This window comes from Aplidium turbinatum, chromosome 11 (assembly GCF_918807975.1).
Source record: "Aplidium turbinatum chromosome 11, kaAplTurb1.1, whole genome shotgun sequence".
NCBI classification, from domain to species: Eukaryota; Metazoa; Chordata; class Ascidiacea; order Aplousobranchia; family Polyclinidae; genus Aplidium; species Aplidium turbinatum.
In genome coordinates, this window is record NC_137482.1 from 11,582,010 (window position 1) to 11,606,143 (window position 24,134).

Here is a 24,134-nt window from a genome sequence, read left to right on the forward strand (position 1 = left end):
GCAACAGCTCTATCTGACGCCAACACAAAATTGTTAGGTAAATCAATATCTTCCTTCAACGGTACAGGTATCTCAAATTGACCATCTTTCAACTCAATATTCGGTTCAACAAGTTCTCTAGCCAAATTGTCATTGCGAGACAATTCACAGGTTTCATTTTGCAAAGTCAAATCCTGAATGACTTTATTCAGGTCTGCTATTTCCATATCACGACACTCAATTTTACGCTGAAAGCCAGAGATGACATCCGACTCTGAAGACGTCTGCACTCTGCACACTTTAGCAACGCTTTCAACTAAGGGTGACTTACCACCACAAGCCAACCAACCGAGAGGAGTGAGTAAAGCATGCGGTTCATTACGATTTTCACCAACACATTCTTCTTTTGCCCACATCAAATAAGCGTTGTCGTTGCCAATCAGTACATCTACAGTACTACAATCATTCAAATGAAACATATTCACGTCATGAAAATGACGGAAACCACTTAAATCTTGTTTATGCAATAAAGTTTTAACATCGTCAGCCCAAGCTGGGTTAACCACCGAAGTTATATCACAAAACAGTTCATCTGTCTCTAACGACTGGATGTTGAGTTTAACAAGGTTAGCACAAGTAGGTTTCTGACCAGCTAGAGTGTCCATTTTAAACGACGCTTTATCATACGGTTTAAGACCAAGTTCGCACACCAAATCACTCGAAACAAACGTCAACTGCGAACCAGGATCATGCTGACAATACACCAACTTCGATTTACCCGTCATTGGATTCAAAACACAAGCAGCAGTAATGCGGTTAAAAGCTGCTTTAACATTTCCAATCTTAACATTACGCACAGGAACTCTGGCACCAGCATCATCTTTGCCGATCGAATCCAGAGAATCACGTGACGTCACATAAAAATCATGCAGAAGAAAATAGTGTTTCCTATCGTTGTTAGGCCCACACTTACGACAGTTGTTTGCATGAACGCAATCCCTAACCATATGCTGGCGCAAAAAATTCAAGCATTTGCCAGCTTTCACAATAACTTCTCTCCGATCTTTAGGTGTCAAGCGCAAAAATTCTTTACAGTTAGACAAAAAATGATATTCAACTTGACCACGTGACGAACAACAAATGCATGCCGGTAGGTTTTTACGTCTGGCTTCACCACCGCGCGGCGCGCCAACAGCAGTCGAGCACTGCGAACTCCCCGACACCACATCACCATGGGGTTCCACCGACGTCTGCCTAACCGGACATGAAGGCAATTTTCCTTTGCCAAACTTTTTAAAATGCTGCGACTCACCAGAATCGCCCATTAGCATAATGCTAAAATCAGTCGACTTGCGCGTTTCCTCCCGTACTACAAATTCAAACAAACTCTGAAAAGTAGGCTCATCAGTGCCACCATACTGATCACCTAAAAAGTCAAGATAACGCTGCTTAGCGTCAAACGGGAGTCGCTTAGCCAAATCCAAAACAAAACGTCCTTCTAATTTATCACGCTGACCATAAGCTTGCGCGTAAAGCAAACACTGTGACAATTCATCTTTAAACTCTTTCAAATCACTGGAAGAGATTGAATTCAATTTGCTACCATAGCGATACTTTCTAATTTCCGGTTCGGCGAAAAGACCTCCACGAACTCCAAAACGTTGGGACAAGCGAGCTAATGACATTTCTATCCTGTCTTCCTCTGACAAGCCAGGAGTGTCAGAAACCAAATTAGCAATCGTTTGCGCAGCTGTTTTAACACAAGCTGCTTGTAACAAAGTCAAACGAGTCCCCTTTAAAGGGCGAAGCTGCCATCAAGGCCGTAATACGATTTTTAAAGAAGACAAATGGCATATTATTACCATCGTAACCAATCAAGGCCGCCTTATCGAAAAACGTCCTACTATTTTGGTATTCAAAAAAGCAATCCCAGCGGGAGAAGACAAACTATATCCCTTAAGGGGCTGATGGGGCTCAGTCACATGCCCAGCCCGATCACGATCCTCACACACGTTAAAATCAGGAGACGCGACACGCCTCTCACAACCACCCAAATTACGTGTAGCTGGGCGATCAAAAACTAGCGGCGCAGAAAACTGTTAAGGGGGCAAAGCATTACTGCTAATGGCGGCCCCGTGACCTGTACGCTCTGGGGGAGGAGTTCGGCTATAATTCGCAGGCCTTGACTCTACAGCCTTCGGAAGACCCTTAGCCGCGGCCCCGAGACCTCCTGAAACAGCTGGAAAACGTGTGGATTGCACTGGTCCACTCACGGACTGAACAGGCGTCTGGAAAAGGTTATGTAAATTAAACTGCGATTGATGTTCACTTCTGGAATGGCTAGAAGAGCCCTTCTTAGAACTACGCCGGGAGCCCACCTCTGATCGATATTCAGCCAAAGCTACCTCTTTACGTTGTTCAGCCCTCAACTGTGCGTCTTTGAGTGCGAACTCAGCAGCTCTCGCTTCAGCTTTCGCGGCGGCCTCAGCAGCTCTCGCTTCGGCCTCAGCTTGGATCTGGAGCTCCTCTCGTCTTAGCTGTAGGTTAATTTGTGCAACTATCCGAGACGAAGTCCTAGACATCCTAGTGCTTACATTTGAGGCGCTATCCTCAGGATGTATGTCAGCATCCAACATATCTGAGAACTCACTTACTTTTTGTTGGAAGTTATTTTTTAACGAGTTAAATTCGGGATCTACCCTATCACGAAGTTCTGCCAAGATTGCAGAGTTAAAAATTTTACTCAAAAGAGCTTGGAAATGCCGTAAATCCTTTTCCAAAGTAGATAAGTTAGATCGAAAAATTAACAGTTCCTGCTTATCACTCAAAGAACCTAGGGCTACAGAAAGCTCCCCAATTTGAGTCAAAATATCCCTTCTAAGATGCCGGGCCTCTCGAACTGACTTAGCCTCATCGTTACTGGGTCCCCCCCAGAATGGCCTGCCCGACCGCAAAGAACATCATCAGGCTTAAACTCAGTCGAGTCGACGGCGGTCGAGTCCTTGTCGCCACCGAGGGTAGACATATTAAATGTTGAGGCTAAATTTACCAATTAAAAAAATTAAGTTACACAAACACACAAATTATTACAGTAGTTATAAAAAACTTAACTGCAAAGACCGTAAAAATACAAAAAGAATTTAAATGCACAATACCGTAGTTGTAAGGGTATATGAAGTCCTAAAGTTCCACAAAACTTGCTTGGATTCGTTCACTTGAATCTTCAAGCACAGATCGATTGTCTTAATCTTTTTTCTTGCCAATGAATGTCAATGTTGTTTTTTCCTCAGAACCAACAAAGAAACGCCTTTAATTTTTAGCTTGAAGTTCTTCAGTACCAGAGGTGGGCAGTAGCGCGCTACTTTTGTAGCGGCGCTACTAGCGGCGCTACTTTTTGGTAAAAGTAGCGGTAGCGGCACTACTTTTTAGCTGGAGTAGCGGCAGCAGTAGCAGCGCTATTTTTTTCCAAAGTAGCGGTAGCGGGAGAGGCGCTACTTTTTTTCAGTCGCATTCCCGCTACCCGCTACTTTTTAATTTAAATTGAAAAAATTGCTTGTTTTTTGCAATACTGGCGTGGTCAAGCAGCTTTATAATCGGCTTGGTTGCAAAGTTTTGGTCTTTTCTAGCTGACGACAACTTCTTCGGCGAATATCTCCGTGTGATGAAGCCTATCTGCCAGGCTTTAGACATTCTTCAGGGCGAGTCCAAGGCATATTACGGAGTCTTGCTTCCAACCATCACAATTTGCGAGAAGAATTTGACCGAGATCAGTGATCTTGTGACCTGTGAGGAGTTGAAAGTGAAAGTCCTTGGAGGGGTGAAGAAACGATTCAACAAGTGCTTCAACAACATGAAATGCGTTATGGCATCATGTCTTCATCCCTCCTTCAAGACGTCGTGGCTACAATTTCTGCACTACGTTTCCACGGATGATGCTGACGCACTGCGAGAAAAAGTCAAGACAGATGTAATTCAACTGTTGAGCGTGGTCAAGCAGCTATATAATCGGTTTGGTTGCAAAGTTTCGGTCGTTGCGTCAACTGTTGCGGGAGACAGCAAGCCAGGTTGTTACCGAGAAGAGTGACACCAACACCAGTCACGACTCCGATGATGTATTTTTTGGTGTGTTGACGCCATTCCGTGAAACGTCGGTGCAGAAGGAAGCAGCAATTGTGGACGCCTTTTTTACGGACAGGAGCAAGTCCTTGAGCTTTTCGAATACCGAGTTAAAACATACCTGTTCATTAAATACAGCACCCCCATTCCTTCCAGTGCTGCGGTGGAGAGACTTTTCTCTGTTGGAAAAGATGTGCTTAAGCGAAAGCGGGCAGAACATAGAGACTCTCATTTTGAAATGCTCGTGTTTTTGAAAGATGCGTAACAATAAATTTCCCTTAGAATGTGTTTTCTATAACGACGTTAAAATGACAGCGTAAAGCGTAAACGAATGATAACATTCGTTTTCAAGGTCATTTTTGCGTCACTAGGGACTTGAGTGTTTCCTAGTGTCATTTTAGACAAAAGTAGCGGAAGAAGTAGCGGTAGCGCGCGCTACTTTGGTCCGAGTAGCGGTAGCGGGTAGCGCGCTACTTTTGTAAATTGGTAGCGGGTAGCGGTAGCGCGCGCTACTTTGGCCAAAGTAGCGGTAGCGGGTAGCGCGCTACTTTAAAAGTAGCGGGTGCCCACCTCTGTTCAGTACCAACTGAGAAGAAATGTCTTTAATTTTCTTTTGCTTCTGCACCAAACACTAGACAGAGTAGGGTAGGTGCGGGACCCATGGGACAGGTTTTTTCATTTGTTAATAACGACTCCAATATAAATGCTACGTCTTCATTTTTTCATAGTTTGTAGATCCAGAGACTTACGAGGTATTATGCAAAAATTATTGAAATGTTATAATTAGTTATTGAGTTATTCGAAATTTTATCAATGTTGTTGGTTGTCCCATGGGTCCCATACCTATGGGACCGATGGGACAGTGTTATGGGACCGATGGGACACATCTATAATTGCACAAAAGAAGTACAAAAAAATGATTGTAAGAACTGAAATTGGTTTATTTACATTAAAAGTGAAAGATCAACATGAAAGGTCAAGTTCTTTTGTTATTGTTCTCAAGCAATTGCAATATCCATGTGTAGATTGTCTATACAGACGAAACATTCTCTGAGAAACGTAGAATGCCGCTTAGGCGTGTTGTTGTAGAAACTGGTTGTGGCAAGGATAATTTTTTTACTATATCTTTTTGAGAAATTGAAGCAACATCCTCATTGTTTGGAAAGACAAAACCGTTTTTGATCTTTCGCGACCTCTCCAAAAAACTTATTTCCCAGTCATTGTCATCGTCTGGACCATTACATATTTTTCCAATAAAATGTTTTGGCTTGCCATTTCGGCCTGTAGCATGAACTTTGGCAATCACAAAATCACCAACATGCACTTCTGAGACTGACTCTTCACAAACCGAATCTGACGAGTCAGTAAACACTTCACTGGAATCATCCTCAGAATCCATGAGCTTCACTTCCTCTTCTTCTGAGCTTGACGAAATATCACTAATAAGTCTTCGTCTAGGAAAAAGCCGTTGCTTTTGCGGTGTGTCTGTGATCACCGCCGAAATAACCTTTTTTCTATTAGATGGTTGTCTCGGCTTAGCTTTCGGCAAAGAGCGAACAGCTTCTAACAACATGGTATCAGATTGTGGTGTTGAAGAGCAAGGGTTGACGCTGGTGGGGCATTCACTTGGAACATCAAGTGGTTCAGTATCGGGAAATGCACTATGCGTGGAAGTGAGTGGCAAATCTTTTTGTGAAGAATTTTCTGCACTGATGCCGGTCGAAGGGCTACTGATTTGCTCAGTCACTGTGGATGGCAAAAAATCTTCTTCAGTGAAGACCTCACTGTTAAAAGGATAAATACCTGTGCGCCTGAAAGCAGATGTAACATTCTCAGGAGTGAATGATTTCATCATAGCTTTGGAAAACAATTCTGCCACGTAATATATAGTTAGCCATTGCCCTGGGTGTGCTGTGTGCCATTCATCGCACATTTTACTGTAAAATTTTTTAAATGGTCCAAAAACTCCAACGTCCAACGGTTGCAGCTTGTGGCTGCAATGCGGGGGTAATGTAAGTAATGACAGCCCATTTTCCCGAGCAAGATCTATCACTTCAAGTGATATATGACTTGAATGATTATCCATGATGAGCACTCCTGGATTTTCTTTTGAAACACTCATGCACGAAATGAAGTGACGTAAGACAGTAGGAAAACAATCAGACTTCATCCAACCGCTACGATTGGCCAATCCCAGACTTCCCGGAGGTGCTCCACGTAGCATTTCATTTTTAAAATTGACCTTAGGAAAGAGGAAAGCCGGGGGAATATAAGCACCAGTGGCATTAATACAGCAACAAACGGTGACGTTCACACCCCGTTCAGCAGATCGAATTTGGCCAACTTGTCTCATACCAGTTTGGCACAAAACTTGTCTGGAGTTAGGTGCAGTATTAACTCCAGTTTCATCCAAATTCCAAATATTAACAGCAGAAATTTTTTTTCGATCAAACAGGTTTTCAGATTTTCAAAAATCAGTTTTACATTACATGGGTTAAAGGACATCGCTCTTGCTAAACTAGTTGACTCAGTTTTCCTTAAACTGATCCCACCAACTCGTTTACGGAAACCACGGAGCCAATCTTCGCCAGCCTTTTCATTATTTTTCCACGACTCTGGAATTTTTTTTTCTTAACAACTGCAAATTCGTAGGCCAAACGTTTTGCCTGCGATTTGTCAAGACCATAGAATGTCTTCGCCGAATCGATCAAGTACTTTTTCAAGGTTTTTTCTTCCTCTTTGGTGAAAATCTGTAAAACAAGCAATTGAATATTTAATAACAATAACCTGCGGTAATGAATGGTCACAGCATCAATCGTTAAATTGGTAAGCTACAGGCCTATTCTACACGAAAGTACAATTTGTGAAAAAAATTTGCAAAGAACAAGATTAGGCCATCAGTCAATTTATGATGCTCCAACTACCGTACAGCATAAACAAATCTAGAAAATGCAATCTGTATTGTAGTATACTATAGCCTAAAGCTTACTTGAGTTGTGACAACAGACAACTTGGAAACCCTTGCATCTTCTAATGAGGATTTGCAATAACGATGGAGAGTAGATTTGGGTATACCATACAAATTAGCAGCACTTCTTATGGTTAATTTCCCTTCTTTTATATCAGATAAAGCATCATTTAGTGTACTTTCAGAAAACAAACCTCTTTCAGACTTTCTTTTCTTAAATGTAGGCATATTTCTAAAAAATACTAATGAAAAAGCCTATAAGGGACCGATGGGACAAGTTGTCCCATCGGTCCCGCAATCAGCCATTTTGAGAAATATTCTTCTGCTGTCCATACTGTTGACATCTAAAACTCCTTAGTAACACAAACCTTGCTTCTTACATAACTGATTTAAAACAACTTTATTGTCAATCAATGTTATTTCTGATATTTTCTACAGATTTTTTTTAATCGTATAGCTAACATTTACTTTAGGGTCTTAAAATTAATATTTTGCCGCCATTGCTTACACAGTTGAGCAAGATCCTTTTTCTTTCACGTGCGCAACACGAGATACATATCTCGTGTCCAACATTAATATTGCCAAAAATTATTCACTAGGGGGCAAGATATCGCGCTGTCCCTTCGGTCCCCGTGTCCCATCGGTCCCGCACTTCCCCTAACGTCTTTTATTCTTTATGTGCTTCTATAGTGCTTCTTGGCCTACCAGCTAACAAGCCACGTCTTTATTATTTCTGTCTTGCCTGTGCTTCTGTACAAACACTAGCCAGAGAATCGTCTTTATTTTTTATGTGCTTCTAAGTGCTTCTTGGCCTACCAACTAACAAGCCACGTCTTTATTATTTATGGTCACAGCGGTAAACCATAATCTCTTCGTGGGAAAATTGTAACATAAGATTCCCGAATCCGTTCGTCTGTATGTAATGACCGAAAGAGAAACACTCTTCTGAAACGTCTATTCAAAATTGTATTTCTGTAAAATTAGCCACCTGGCTGTCGAAATTGGGATGCAACACCGTACACCACTAAAACTTGTCACTACAACAAATTACTTAGATAAAGACGGAATTTTTGTCCAGCTAGCAAGCATTAAGCAAACAGTTAAATGTGCGACTAACTCTCAAGCAACCATTTCACGAATGACCAGAATAGATATCAATATCTCAAACTCACGTACGCAGTACTGTGACGTAATAGTGAAAGACATTGTCACGCAATTCAAACAGGTGTTCAAAGGTGATGATGCAATATTTCATGTTTAAACAGGTTTGACACAAGTCTTACGAACGATGGTGCAATTTTGGCTCATTTTTAAGAAAAATTCCATGACGTAAGATTCAGTAGACCTGAACGGTTTTTATATGACGTTTGATTAGGTGAACAATTGTCTGGAACAGGTAGAAAGGCAAGGTGCGAAAAAAATAATTTTGAAATACAGAGAGCAAGAAAGACGACCCGCAAGCATACAATTGTCTGTTCAAAAGTGGATTGTGACGTTTTATGTACAAGGCTTCCAAGATCTTAGTTTGATACTCAGACCTGCCTCTGGAAATGATCTCAAATTGCTTGATAGAAACGTTGTTTTGACATTCTGTGCATGAGAAAATGTGATCTTTAATTGCGCTTTTCTGTACAGAATTCAAACTGAGGTGTTCCCCAGCTCTAGTCGATAAATGTCTTGTTGACATGTAGGTTGACATTTACCGATGTATGTCAGGCTTGCATTACGCAAACAACTGAATTTATAAACAACATTAGAACATAGAGCAAAGGGCGTAGGCGACTTCAGCTGGAAATATCTGCCTACTTTGAACGTTCTATATAGGCTACAGGGTAAATGTCACCATCAATCGCCGCCTGGAAGAAGGGAATGGAAGCAAAGGGCCTAAGAGTGAACATGGGTAAGACCAAAATAATGATCTCTGGCATCAACCAGAACTCCCTAAGAAGATCAGGAAAGCACCCTTGCTCGGTATGCCTAAGTGGAACCGGTAGCAACTCTATCTTCTGCACCAATTGCTCCCACTGGGTCCACAAAAAGTGTAGTGGAATTAAAGGGTCACTCAGACCGGACCCACACTACTCATGCCCACGCTGTCAGGGCACAGCAAGACCAATAGATGGCAGGCCGGTAAGCGAGGTTGAGATTGAAGGTGGCACACTTGACGTGGTAGCTGACTTCTGCTACCTTGGTGATACCATGTCTTCTGGAGGGGGGTGTGAGCATGCGGCTATAACTCGGTGCAAGTCAGCCTGGAAAAAGTTTAGAGAACTTCTCCCTATCCTCACAAGCAAGCAACTTCCTGCTGCAACCAGAGGACAAGTTTACTCCAGTTGTGTGAGGAGTGTCATGCTCTATGGCTCTGAAACGTGGGCTACTTTAGCAAGCACCGTCAAGCGCCTACAACGTAATGACAGAGCGATGGTAAGATGGACCTGTCTGGTCGGGCCTGAGGACAACATCCGGTTTGAGACTCTGCTATCAAAGCTCAAATTAAAAGACATCAGTGAAGTTCTCCAATTAGGCAGACTGAGATGGCTTGGTCACGTTGAGCGCAGCTCAAGCTGGATCTCACAGGTCAGATGTGTCAACATCGCAGCACAGCGGGGTCAAGGTAGACCAAAACTTTCTTGGGAAGAACTTGTAAAACGTGACCTTGTAGCCCTGAACATGGACTCTGCCAACCCAATAAATCGCGAAGTGTGGAGGGGAAGACTTCGTTCTCGACAGACAGACAGGCCACACCCTCGACAATGAGGATTAATTCATGGCCTGTATAATCTAAATTGGTTGATGATGATGATGATGATGATCAAATTTCTTTTTGACAATTTTAGCTAGATTTTTTGAAAATCTTACCGAATCTTTTCCCAAGAATCGCATATCAAAAAAAGTTGCTAAAATCGTCTTCTTCGGGTTCAACTTTCGGTTTCGTATCTAAAAAAGCTTTTAATGTTTCTTTTGTGTTTCTATATGTAATAAACTTGAAGATGTTAAACTTGATCACGTTACTCGGCTTCGTATGCCTATGGTTTAACAAGACAAACTCTCTACCGAAGCTTTGTAATTAAATTTAATTGATTCGGGTAAATGCAGAATCGTGCTTTCCAACGATACCGTAGTAAAATTGTTAAATTCCAATCAGAAATGAGAAAGTTACAGCACATTTGGTGGAGGTAGGCTACTATAAACTTTAAAAAAAAATTTATATCCATTCCTCTTAATCACTTCTATTCCACCGTTTTTCACCTTCCTCCTTCTTTCCAAAAGTAGTTGCACCTTTTTGTGTGACGTCACATCGTGTGATGACGTCATACAAAAAGCAGCAGATTCCAGGAGCACTAGAAATACCACCGTCATTCTGGCAGAATAATTTTTCCGCTTTCCGCCTAAAAAAGTTATCCGTGAATAAGTGCGAGGCACAAAATACGACATGACATACCTTCGAAAGATCTTCGAATAAAACTATAATCCGCAACACGTGCCACTTAAATTTTACATGCATCGGATTTAGTATTAAATTACCTTTCCAGGGATGTGCACCAATAGGTCGGCATTTGGAAGGAACTCCCAGCAGAACGCTTCAAAGGTGGAACATATATTTACGATAAACATTAAAATAATACGATTTTTGCATAATAGACACCACTCCAAACATCTTCGAATAAAACTATAATCCGCAACACGTGCCACTTAAATTTTACATGCATCGGATTCAGTATTAAATTACCTTTTCAGGGATGTGCACCAATAGGTCGGCATTTGGAAGGAACTCCCAGCAGAACGCTTCAAAGGTGGAACATATATTTACGATAAACATTAAAATAATACGATTTTTGCATAATAGACACCACTCCAAACATCTTCGAATGAAACTATCATCCGCAACACGTGCCACTTAAATTTTACATGAATCGGATTCAAATATTGTTGCAAAGTACAGTGGCATTTAATTACCAACTAAAACTAAAGAGTTACGATAAATACGTTGATTTTTGAAAATGTTACTGTATTGTTAAGTTGTTTTTTTCAAGGGCATGCGCAACAAGCGAACTTGTCGACTTTTTTCCACACTGCATTACACAGTACCTAAAAGTCAATCAGAGTTGCTATACGGTTAAGGTTTGTTTCAACAACCTGCTGCATTCAAGGTGAAACATCATGGGGTGCAATAAAATATTTTTCTCTTCTGAAAGGTGGCGAAAGCCTTAAAAGATTGGGATCCATGTGGGTCTGCGACCAAAAATAATGCAATGTGAAAGAACAGGCGCGGTCATAGAAAAACATATCGCGAGCCGGACTTTGGACACCCCTGGCCTAAGTTGTAAAAACTGCAGATAAGAGCGATATGGGAGCATTAGCAGAAAGTACGCTTGTATTCAACTTCGCCAACATCAAATTTAATGTAAATCCTGACACAAATAATTGTCACATATGGTTGTCATCATTGTTCTGTCATAGATTCACTCCAGGCAGGTAGAATATGGCTACTGGCGATAGGTCTTGCCTCAACAAAAAAACCTAGCGACCGCATGAGGTTGCCTCAATGGCGCGGTTGGAAAACCTTGCACATCACATCGATTAGTTTTATTTGAAGATGTTTGGAGTGGTGTCTATTATGCAAAATCGTATTATTTTAATGTTTATCGTAAATGTATCTTCCTGCATCTTTGAAGCGTTCTGCTGGGAGTTCCTTCCAAATGCCGACCTATTGGTGCACATCCCTGGAAAGGTAATTTAATACTGAATCCGATGCATGTAAAATTTAAGTGGCACATGTTGCGAATTATAGTTTTATTCGAAGATGTTTGGAGTGGTGTTTATTTGCAAAAATCGTATTAATTTCTTGAATATCGTAAATGTATCCTCCTGCATCTTTGAACCGTTCTGCTGGGAGTTCCTTCCAAATGCCGACCTATTGGTGCACATTCCTGGAAAGGTAATTTAATACTGAATCCGATGCATGTAAAAATTAAGTGGCACGTGTTGCGGATTATAGTTTTATTCGAAGATGTTTGGAGTGGTGTCTATTATGCAAAAACCGTATTATTTTAATGTTTATCGTAAATATATGCTCCACTTTGAAGCTTTCTGCTGGGAGTTCCTTCCAAATGCCGACCTATTAGTGCACATCCCTGGAAAAGTAATTTAATACTGAATCCGATGCATGTAAAATTTAAGTGGCACGTGTTGCAGATTATAGTTTTATTCGAAGATGTTTGGAGTGGTGTCTATTATGCAAAAATCGTATTATTTTAATGTTTATCGATATCCTCCATTTTTGAAGCGTTCTGCCGGGAGTTCCTTTTAAATGCCGACCTATTGGTGCACATCCCTGGAAAGGTAAATTAATACTGAATCCGATGCATGTAAAATTTAAGTGGCACGTGTTGCGGATTATAGTTTTATTTGAAGATGTTTGGAGTGGTGTTTATTATGCAAAAATCGTATTATTTTAAAGTTTATCGTAAATATATCCTCCTGCATCTTTGAAGCGTTCTGCTGGGAGTTCCTTCCAAATGCCGACCTATTGGTGCACATCTCTGGAAAGGTAATTGAATACTAAATCCGATGCATGTAAAAATTAAGTGGCACGTGTTGCGGATTATAGTTTTATTTGAAGATGTTTGGAGTGGTGTTTATTTGCAAAAATCGTATTAATTTCTTGAATATCGTAAATGTATCCTCCTGCATCTTTGAAGCGTTCTGCTGGGAGTTCCTTCTACATGCCGACCTATTGGTGCACATCTCTGGAAAGGTAATTTAATACTAAATCCGATGCATGTAAAAATTAAGTGGCACGTGTTGCGGATTATAGTTTTATTTGAAGATGTTTGGAGTGGTGTTTTCCAAAATCAAGTAAAATTTCCAAAAGCAAGCAAAATTACTTGTGTCAAACTTGCAACCAAATTCCCAAGTTATGCCTCTTTCAGAGTTTCCTTGTGTGGCATTGCTTTTAAGGATTCATTGAACGTAGACAACTGGCCAAAAAATACCTTGGTGAAAAGATTTGTTTCAAACCCTATTGAAGCTGGAACAAGTGGCTCTAAGCAGATTACAGAAAAAAGTTCAATTTGAATGATTTAAAAGTTGTGTCTTATAATTGTAGGGGTTTATCTTCATCCCTGCATGATGTTAAAATGTTATGCAAAGATTATCACATCATATTTCTACAGGAAACCTGGCTTGCGAAGCAAAATCTGATGTCTTTATCCACTATCAGTAATTCCCACAATGGATTTGGTATCTCTAACATTGACTACGAGTCTGGTATTCTAGTTGGAAGACCACATGGTGGTACTGCCATCTTGTGGGATAAATCCTTGCAGGCCTCTGTCATCCAAAATGAAAATGCCACTATTATTGGTCTAGATGTTGATCATTCTACTTGTAAAATTTCTTTCATTAATGTGTATTTACCTTATTGTAGTACTTCCAATACAGATGCTTATTTACAATATCTAAGCAGTCTGCAATTTATGTGTGATAACCTTGCCAACTCTAATCTCTGTATATTAGGTGATTTCAATGCTGGAGAATCAAATGCATTTGGAAATTTTTTGAAAACTTTTAGTATGAAACACAGCTATTGTATATCTGATGGAGAGCTGCTCCCTAGAGACTCTTTCACATATGTAAGTGATTGCCATGGCTCAACTTCTTGGATTGATCACTGCCTAACCTCTTTTTCTGTTCATCAATCAATTTCCAAAATGACAATACTGCATGACTACATCTCTTCGGATCATAGACCACTTTCTGTGTACTTTTCTTGTACAAATCTACCTGTTCTTGAAGAAGTTTCAAATGTCTCTCCTCATAATACGATCAATTGGAACTGTATCTCCTCTGAGCAAAAATATGTCTTTGGTCTGGAATCTAAAAAATATCTATCCAAAATTTTTTTACCAACTGAAAGTATTGAATGCAATAATTCTCATTGTTCAGATGCTTCTCATATTGCCTCAATAGACTCTTTTTATAATAGTATAACTGCTGCTCTCAAAGCAGCTTCTGATCAAATCTTTGTTGATAAGAAAAAATGCAATAGATTTTCTGTCCCTGGTTGGAATAATGAAGTTAAGCAGGCTCATGCTATTGCCAGAGAAACTTACATCATGTGGGTGAAACATGGGAAACAACGAAATGGTTATCTGTATGAGTTGATGCAGAATAAACGAAAGGAGTTTAAAAAAGCCTTTCGCCGTTGCAAAAATGCCTCTGAACAACATAGAGCTAATGCACTTGCCTCAGCACTCAACTTGGACAGCTCACAAAAGTCATTTTGGCAGAAGGTAAAAAAATCTACTTGCAAAAATAGTTTTCTTCCTGTAAATGTTGGTGGAGCAAAAGGTCCTGAAGCAATTGCTGAGATGTGGAAGCATCATTACAGCTCCTTGCTAAATTCCAGCAAAATCAACACTAAAAAAGAATTTGTTAACTCGTGAATTTCTTCTAGGGATAAATATCATAATCTTTCAATATTTCGTTGCAACATGGACACAGTTGGTCCCTTGCTTGTCAAACTGCCATTAAATCGCGCTGCTGGTGCTGATAAAATTTCAGCTGAACACCTTGTAGGCCTATATGCTGATTATTCTATTCGTTTTTATATTAGTGTACTTTTTAATATGTGTCTTAGTCATGGTATTGTACCAAATTCTTGCTTGGACACTGTCTTAGTCCCAATTGTAAAGAATTTGAATGGCGACATTCAAGATTCAGGTAACTATAGACCTATTGCTGTAGCTACAGTAATCTCAAAACTGTTTGAACGTTTTATTTTGAATCATCTATTGCCTTTTTTGAATACTAGTGACAATCAATTTGGGTTTAAGTCTGCCCATAGTACTGACATGAGTGTTTTCTTATTAAAACAAGCAGTGTCCTCTTATATCAGTCATGACACTCCTGTATATTCTGTTTTTTTGGATGCTTCAAAAGCCTTCGACAAAGTCAATCATAATTTATTGTTTAAAACACTTATCACACGCAACGTGCCTATGTATTTTGTTCGCTTATTGGAATTCTGGTATAGTAAACAAACCATGCAAGTGAGGTGGGGAGGTCATCTGTCCCAATCATTTAATGTGTCCAATGGAGTCAGACAAGATGGGGTGTTAAGCCCCTATCTTTTTGCAGTATATATTGATCAGCTTTCTTATGAGCTCAATAAAACAAAAGTTGGTTGCTATGTTGGCAACTCTTGTCTAAACCATATTATGTTTGCTGATGACATTTGCTGCATCTCGCCTAGTTTGTGTGGCTTACAAAATTTGTTAGATGTTTGCCACAAGTATGCTGTTGAACATGAAATTACTTTCAATTCTAAAAAGTCATTTGGTATGTTATTTTCCCCAAAAAACTTTTATCTTTCACGTGCTCCTCTGCTACATCTAGGTAAATCTGAAATTGTGTTCACAGACTCTGTAAAATACCTGGGTGTATTTATTGAGAGTTCTCTCTCAGATGAAAATGATATTTCAAGGCAGGTACGCTCTCAGTACTGTGCTGCAAACAATGCAAAATCTCATTTCGCTAAATGCTCACCCTCTGTAAAAAACATTGTATTTCGCTCTTATTGTATGTCCTTTTACGCATCCCAGTTGTGGAACAAGTTTAGATCTTCTAGTATAAAACGATTACGTGTTGCTTACAATGATTCTTTTAGAATATTGCACAACTTGCCTCGTTATGTCAGTGCCCGTGAATATCAAGTAATGTATAATATAACAACGTTTGATGCTTTATTGAGAAAAAACATGTTTTCGTTTATCAACCGTTGCATTCACTCCTCCAATCGCTTTATATCAGACCTGATGTCATCTGATTGTTTTTATCGCTCTGAATACTTTCAATTCTTCCAACGCTCATTGTATATAAATTTGTAACAGTAGATAGCCCATTTAGTGAGCTTTTAAACCGACGGCATCCAAGGTGGCTCTCTGTGATCTTTGTGCATTTTCAGTTTGTGTATTATTTCGTTGTTTTTGTTTTGGATATGGACAACTTTGTTTGACGCAAATAAATAATAATAAAAATAATAATTTGCAAAAATCGTATTATTTTCATGAATATCTTAAATGTATCCTCCTGCATCTTTGAAGCGTTCTGCTGGGAGTTCCTTTTAAATGCCGACCTATTGGTGCACATCCCTGGAAAGGTAATTTAATACTAAATCCGATGCATGTAAAAATTAAGTGGCACGTGTTGCGGATTATAGTTTTATTTGAAGATGTTTGGAGTGGTGTTTATTATGTAAAAATCGTATTATTTTAATGTTTATCGTAAATATATCCTCCTGCATCTTTGAAGCGTTCTGCTGAGAGTTCCTTCCAAATGCCGACCTATTGGTGCACATCCCTGAAAAGGTAATTTAATACTAAATCCGATGCATGTAAAAATTAAGTGGCACGTGTTGCGGATTATAGGCCTAGTTTTATTCGAAGATCTTTCGAAGGTATGTTATGTCGCATTTTGTGCCTCGCACTTATTCACGGATAACTTTTTTAGGCGGAAAGCGGAAAAATTATTCTGCCAGAATAACGGTAGTCTAGAAATTTACATTCATTATTTTAGCAAAAAGTAAACAACTCTAAGATTTTCTAGAAAGAAATAGCTACGCCGATAATTTATTTATTTGAACCAGACTCAAGATGGTTAGTATTACAATCAAACATAAAAAGTAGAAACAAAGCAGATACTCGACTCTGAATCAGCTGTCGTAATGTACCGTACGAAGTAGGCTACAAAGATTGATAATAACAGTCTGTTTGCATTAGTTCATAAATCCATTGATTGGAAGACAAGTTACATCGGATTACAAACTGATATATTTTTTTACGAATGAGAGCTTGAAAAGTTGCGGTATTGTTATTAACGAATGCAGAGGTGATGCTGCATCATCTCTGCAGTCAGTCAGTCAGTTCATTTATTTGTCACAAACACAAACATGAAAAGAATACAAAGTATACAATAATTGGTTGTGTGTCATATGACGAGGAGACTGCGAAAAGACCAAACGGTCATCTAGTCAGCAGCCACCTCAAGCTAGGTGATGTAGGCCTAAATAACATATACGTATACAGTAAATACACAAACACATATACAAAAAATCAAGCATTTGGTGATACAGATACACATGTTTTCATTATGCAAAAAAGAAAAAAAAAAAAGAAAAAAAAAAGCAAACAAACTAAGCAGGTTTACCATGCTGCTGAATGAATTAATTGTGAGTGGAGTTTAAGAGATATTAATCGACAATTTTAATCAGTAAAAAAAGATAAAAAGCAACATATATATATATACCAAAGAGATGAGCAAATAGAATAGAATAATGTAATTATATAGACAAAACAGTTATTATTCAACAGTGTCGTTTAAATCAAGAAGGTAGTTTTTAAAGTTTCTTTTAAAAGAAGTTGGAGAAAGACTTTTGAGATCACCTGGGACCTCATGCCACACTTTAGGACCCCTTATTAACATCTGCCTTCAGATTAAACAACATTCTGTAACAATTATTACATCCAACACGTGAGCAATCACTACCGGTACTAGATAAAAGATAGTTACACCATAGTTGACAGGCGTATAAAGGCATACAATAGGAACAAAACAACACATTTTTAACAGCAATCAAACATTTGAAAAACCTTGCTTTTAACATGTTTCCAGCACAATACAACGATCGTAATTGTCTTTTCATGTCTTCATCTTCAGATAGCAAGTCGTTAATTATTACTTCTAAATATTTCACACAGGTCTCAAAGCAGATACGTTTTTCATTTAAATATATGATAGGATGAAAGTCAAGTTTCAACATCTTGGATTTAAATAAAGCACCAACACTTTTGTTGCAATTAAATATAATGTCGTTAGAAATCAGGCCTCGAAATTTGTACTTTTTTCCGGCGGTCAAGCATGTCCTACCGGACTGGCCCTTTCAGCGAACATTTAATATCTCAACCGGACATATTTTTTGCTTGCAAATAAATCAGTGCGTTAATGACAGTCCTGTAATGACGCAATAAACACAATTGAAAACAACAATCCAAATTTTCTTATTACAATTAAGCAACTCCGATCATTTATTCGGTGGTTTTCGCGTTATAGAATCGTTGTGCCAAGCGGTTACTGCCGGCGCGGGGTCGTAAATCTCCATGTCAGGACTGTCCAGACAAATGCGCATTAGTGACTCAATAGTGTAGTTGTCACCCTCCCTTATGTGCAGAAATTCCATTTCTATCAGCATCAGTGTGAATAAGGTCGCCACATTCGCCTAAGCACGTGCGGAACCCAGCTGAGACTTGCTCTGTGACGTTTCTTTTTAACAAACGATCAATGTAACGCAATAATCCTCATTGTTAAAATCAGAATACATATCCTGCCGAAAAGTTCAGACAACTTTATTTCAAGGCAACATTGCAAGGCGTTGAAATGATGTAAAAATGACTACTTTTACCATCAGCTCGTTAATCACGCCACTCTAATGTGATCTTTAAAGCAATTGCCTGTACTATTATTGTTTCAGCTCCGTATTTGTTCGCGTTAAATAAACAATTGTAACAATTCAAATTTAAAATATATTTTTGCTGCATTAGCTCTATTTTTGTCAAGAATTTTGCGGCGGTCATTTATGACCGACCAATGAGTCGGCTTCGGCAGACATTCGAGGTCATTCCGGAGGTCATGTCCGCCATGACCGCCGGAATTTCGAGGCCTGAGAAATAGCATATCTTTGACAAGGATTGATGGGTTTCTGGAGACCCTTGACACTTGGTGCAAAACAACACAAGTTATCAGCGTACATTACCGGTATACACGGTACATGATTTAGACAGGACATGGCAATGCAGCAGCCAACAGAAAGACCGTTCAATTTGGAAGATAAATCATTCATGAATATACAATGTAAAAAAGTAAGGGCTTAATACCCCCCTTGTCTCACCCCATTTGAAACATAAAAATATTGTGAGTAATGACAATCCCACTTTACAGCCATAGATTGATTTGCATACCAATAACATAACAATATGATTGGCACAGATCGTTCAATAAGTTTTAACAATAGAACCGAAAGATTCACTCGGTCAAATGTTTTGAGTCCAAAAACAGTAGTACCGTGTTTGACATAATGGGAAATGGTTTGTTTTAACAAAAATGCACACATATCAGTACTGTGCTTTGCTTTAAAGCCAAATTGATTATCCGCTGTAATTAAGAAAGGCTCAATTTGTTGCAAAATATAGTATTCAAAGTTTTCAGATATAATGGTGGCAATTGCGATTGGTCTATAGTTACCAGTATCACTTATGTCGCCATTGTTGTTTTTTACAGCAGGTACATTGTATATACCTGGTACAATGGTACAATCACTGTATGTATACATTATACAATTGTTAGGTACATATCCGTGATACAGACACATGTTAAACAATAGGAAGTGGCTACACTTACGGCGCCGTAAATACAGCCGTTTCATGCCTTTTTTTTAATCTACACGTTGCTATTACTGCGCACGCGCGCTGTTGCTGAAAAAAAAGTGCATATATAACTTCTAAATTCGTCTTCTAAAGGAGTCATATTGGGTGCAACCTAATTCGTCTCCTAAACACTTCATCCTCCGGTTTCGTTCCATGAAAAAATCGATAAAAAAATATAACAGAGCCGATGTCACTGATCTGTCATATTTAAGTCACCTTTTTATTATGCATCGGATCGAACTAATGTTGTACGTAATTGGGGTGTTGGGACAATGCACTTGTAATCAAGCTCTGTTGCTACTTTTTTAGGATCTTTTTAGGTCTTGTGCGGTCATTGGATAATTAATGCCTATTTTTGTTCATTTACCAGACGGTTCTATTCTTAGTTTTGCTCGATCGCAGAGTGGTCGACTTTTCCTATTTGCATTCAGTTCATTTTTGTTGAAATTGTGCTGTGTATTACTTTCTTGCTTGAAGTTATACCATTAAAATAAACTTGTGCGTGAAGGTCTGAAAACCTCATTCTCTGATCACCTCTTGACACCATTGCGTCCAGAGGTGTAGTCGACAGTCGTCATACTGATGTCTAGCATATGAGCAGGACAGCGGGTGGCTTGAACTAGAACACACCATGCCCGCTGCAGGATTAAAGATTTTTCAACAGGTGTAGGAAAGAAGAAGTGTACACTTGTCTGGATGAAGGGCTTGAAGGCTACATAGCGTTGGATGAAACAGACAATTTTGAAATGAATAGAATAAATATCTTCATGGTTCAACTAGGAACTGGATCAGGTTTTGAAATCCACTCAGCTGGTCTACCAGATCTAAACTAGTCTAGATTGCAAAAGTGACATTTTCTATTCAGGCAACTCAATGACTATACAGTTGATATCCTTTACAGAATGTTTTAAGTTTAGATCTTTACAAAGTTGTGACCAATTGCTCCTTGTTTCCAAAGACTGATAGAAATACAAAAATTACTGTGGTAGGTATAGCCTAATTGTTTGTATATATATATATGTTACATTTAAAGGACTTAGCTTACATATTTGTTCACAAACATTAAATATATTTTCTTCAGTTCTTCTTCTTGCATTTGAGGCCGCCACAGATAGGGGTGTTCAATTTCGATTTTCGATTTGATTCGATTTCGATTAAGGTGATATTCGAAATTCGTTTTCGTATCAGGCATATTCGAAATCATAGCTGCCTTTTCGGCTGAGTAATGCGAGTGGCGCGAAATCTGTCTTGTCGCATTTTGCAAGCGAAAAAAGACTTCGACGCATGCGCATCGTCGATCACGTGACTATCACACGCTCTCGCGGGTGCAACGGCCAGTCCTGCACACGTGCGTTGAGGAAAGTCGTGCGCAACGTCGTTGTCTTCCACGCGCGTGCAGCCAACGGGAGGTGTCTGTTCTTCCGATTCCGATAGCCCCGACGTTGAGCCAACACAGGCGATGAGCGAAGACGCCAGACCACTCTGACGGAACTCTTCTCCATGGGCAGGGTCCAGACGGAAGACTCCAACAACAGTGATGATGATGAAATCAGCTCAATCTCAAACGAGATTTCCTCTTTTATGAAGCAGAAGCTTGCTTCTGGGCAAGCTGATCCGCTTTTCTGGTGGAAAGCAAACGAAGGCGAGCTACCGCTGCTGAAAAAGCTAGCTGAGAAGGTGTTTGTGACCCCAGCGACCTCGGCTGGGGTCACAAACACGACTTTTCTAGTCACAAACACGACCAGCGACTTTTCTAGCGAATTTTCATGGCGTTTCTTTCAATAAAATCACATTTTGCAGTGTGGTGAATAGTTGTGATATTCGAAATCGAAATTCGGAAATCGAAAATAAATTGAATTTCGAATTCCGAATATTCAAATAATCGAAATTGAACACCCCTAGCCACAGACCACGTTGTTACATCCAGGCGCAGCAGCCAATGGATTGTGTACTCGGCGAGCGTTGTTAGGTCCGCATGTCTATCTTGTGGTCGGTATACAGGACATTGATAGATAATGTGGTGTGCAGTTTGAAAATCTGAGCCACACGCACAAGATGGGGAATCGGCGAGGCCCCACTGGAACATGTTGCTGCTGAAACGGCCCACTCTTCAGTTTATGATTTGTTTTGTGTAGCACACTAGATTTTACTGCAATTCAAATTCTTTGTGCATAGAACAAAATTTTTTGACACTATTCAAATTCCTTTAACCTGAATGACATGATCTCTATTTTACCATGCCTAAATGGGTGCAACCTATTTTGTCCCCTGAACACTTTGTCCCCTGAAAAGATTGAGAAAAAAATATAACAGAGCCGAAGTTGCTGATCAGAGTTGCCACAAAGTTTCCCTTGAAAAGATCAAGAGAAAAATTACAGAAGCATTGAAGTCGCTGATTGGAGTTGCCGAAACAGTTCACCACACACTAAGTATCTTGAAATAATAGTTGATAAACCCAACCTCATATTCAGGTTAGGGTTATTGAATTAAGATTGTAGCCCCTCCATTACAAAGGATCCCAAGCTGCCACACTGGAATGATCTACGGCAGGGGTCACCAACCTTTTTTGCATGCGGGCCACTTTGGCACTAAGGAGAGCTGTGGTGGGCCGCACTAATAAAATGTTAGGTAGGTTGACTCTTATGCTAGAAAAGAACGCATTACGTACCCAGTATCCAGCGTTGCATGTTGTTCATATTTATGTTAGAATACCGTAGCAACAAAATTAATCGAACAACGCTACTGCCAGGCCAAGCTCCTTTTACAACACTTTTGACTTTTTTAACAATGCCTAATAAATAGAGGCCACTTGTTTTGTGCACTTATAGCGAGGCGAGCGGTTTCATCAGAATATTCATCGCCAAGCAAGAGTGGTGTTGTTACTTCGCTTCGCAAAAGATATCTTGCAATTAACAGTTTCAGTAAACAAGGAAATGTTTGACACATCGCAATACAGGCAACAATAGTGACCTGCAAACATATCAGCAAAAGATAGGCTCCAATAACAGGGAAAAAGAAACCAGGTACCATCTTCTCTTCTCTCGTGTTGTCGCTATATGTCAGGGCATCCGTTGGTTAACCACTGCCTGGTGTCGTCATCGATGGAAACTAGGCCTTCCATACCATGAGGACATTGAGGAGGTCTGTATAGCCGGCAATCCTTGATAATGTGTGCTGCCACCTGCGTTTCACCACACTCACAAGCAGCACTCTCTGCCGACGAAAGCAAGTACCTCCACGTGGCCGCCCCCGCAAGTACCGACTTTGGGAAACTAAACTTGCTACAACTGTCGCTATAAAGTTATGCGGAAGAACAATCATCAGAATGGCACCCCCAGACCAAGCACAGCGCCCTTGTCAGGGCGAACAGCACCAGCTGTTGTAGGTCAAGGAGTGACCATTCTGCAACTAAATGTTGAAGGCACCACCAACGCTAAACTAGACATCATCACACCAGGTACCATGAAACAAACGCTTGTGGAAATCACCGAAAAATTGTAATTTATGAACAGTCTTCCCTCTAAAAAAGCAATGAGTTGGTTTTTCATCCTTTTTGTGAGAATCTATAAAACCGTCTTTCTTTTATTATAGACAACTGTCACTTGCGGTGCTCATCAACGTGGCAAGAGTTTGTTGATTAACAACATTTTGCAGTACTTGCTTCGGCAGTACATAGGCCTATACTATACCGGTAATTGGAACGATGCAGATTAGCACGGCTCCTGCGCAAGGATGACACGCAAATCGTGAAGCGTTCCATATTTCTTTAAAAAAAAAAACGTTTTGCAGTAGGCCTACTAAGCTAAATATTTTCATAATACAATCAGAAAAAGTCTTTAAATTTATATGTAATATATTGCCAATTTATTATAAATTGAGTGGGCACACCGACCGATTTTGCCAACAAAAACTTGTATAAAGAGAACACTGCTCGTGAAACACAATAACGGTGAAACTCGCACTAGTGTTTACATGACATTTGCAAACTTAAAATAAGCAACCCTATGCTCACAGACAATTTCAAAATTCGAAAACAGACGTTTTAATCAACCACTGGGACAGTGTGGCTGGACATCGCATTCGAATAACTTTAAGCAACCCCCACCTTGAACTATAATCTGATTGGTCGGTCGGTGGAATCGTATGCAATGCGAAAATATGCTTCCAGGAAAGTATTTTTTGCCTTCGTGCTCTTTAACTCCCTCAAGAAAAGTATTTTTGGTTATACTTGTACGCTGATACCTTCCGCGGGCCGCAGCGATACAGCGTGGCGGGCCGCCATTTGGTGACCCCTGATCTACGGTATTCACTTCCAACTAACAATAACATTTCTAGACAAAATTGGCATGTTCTATTTACTTCCAACCAACATTTCTAGACAACATTACAATAAAAAAGTGGTCCATAAAAATTCAATGATTATATTGATTAATTCAAGGGTAAAATTTTTAAATGTTTGTGGAAATTCCAATCAGCGACTTCAACTATGTTCTATTTTTTCTCTTGATCTTTTCAGGGGATGAAGTAAGAGGATGAAATAGGTTGCATCCTGCCTAAATGACCCGGGGTTATTTTTTTTTCAAAAAATA

At 39.7% G+C, this 24,134-nt stretch overlaps 1 pseudogene; it reads left to right on the forward strand.

Moving 5' to 3' along the window:
• Positions 1 to 23,213: 23,213 nt before the first annotated feature.
• On the forward strand, positions 23,214 to 23,311 carry LOC145780430 (U6 spliceosomal RNA; annotated as a pseudogene).
• The last annotated feature ends 823 nt before the right edge of the window (positions 23,312 to 24,134 follow it).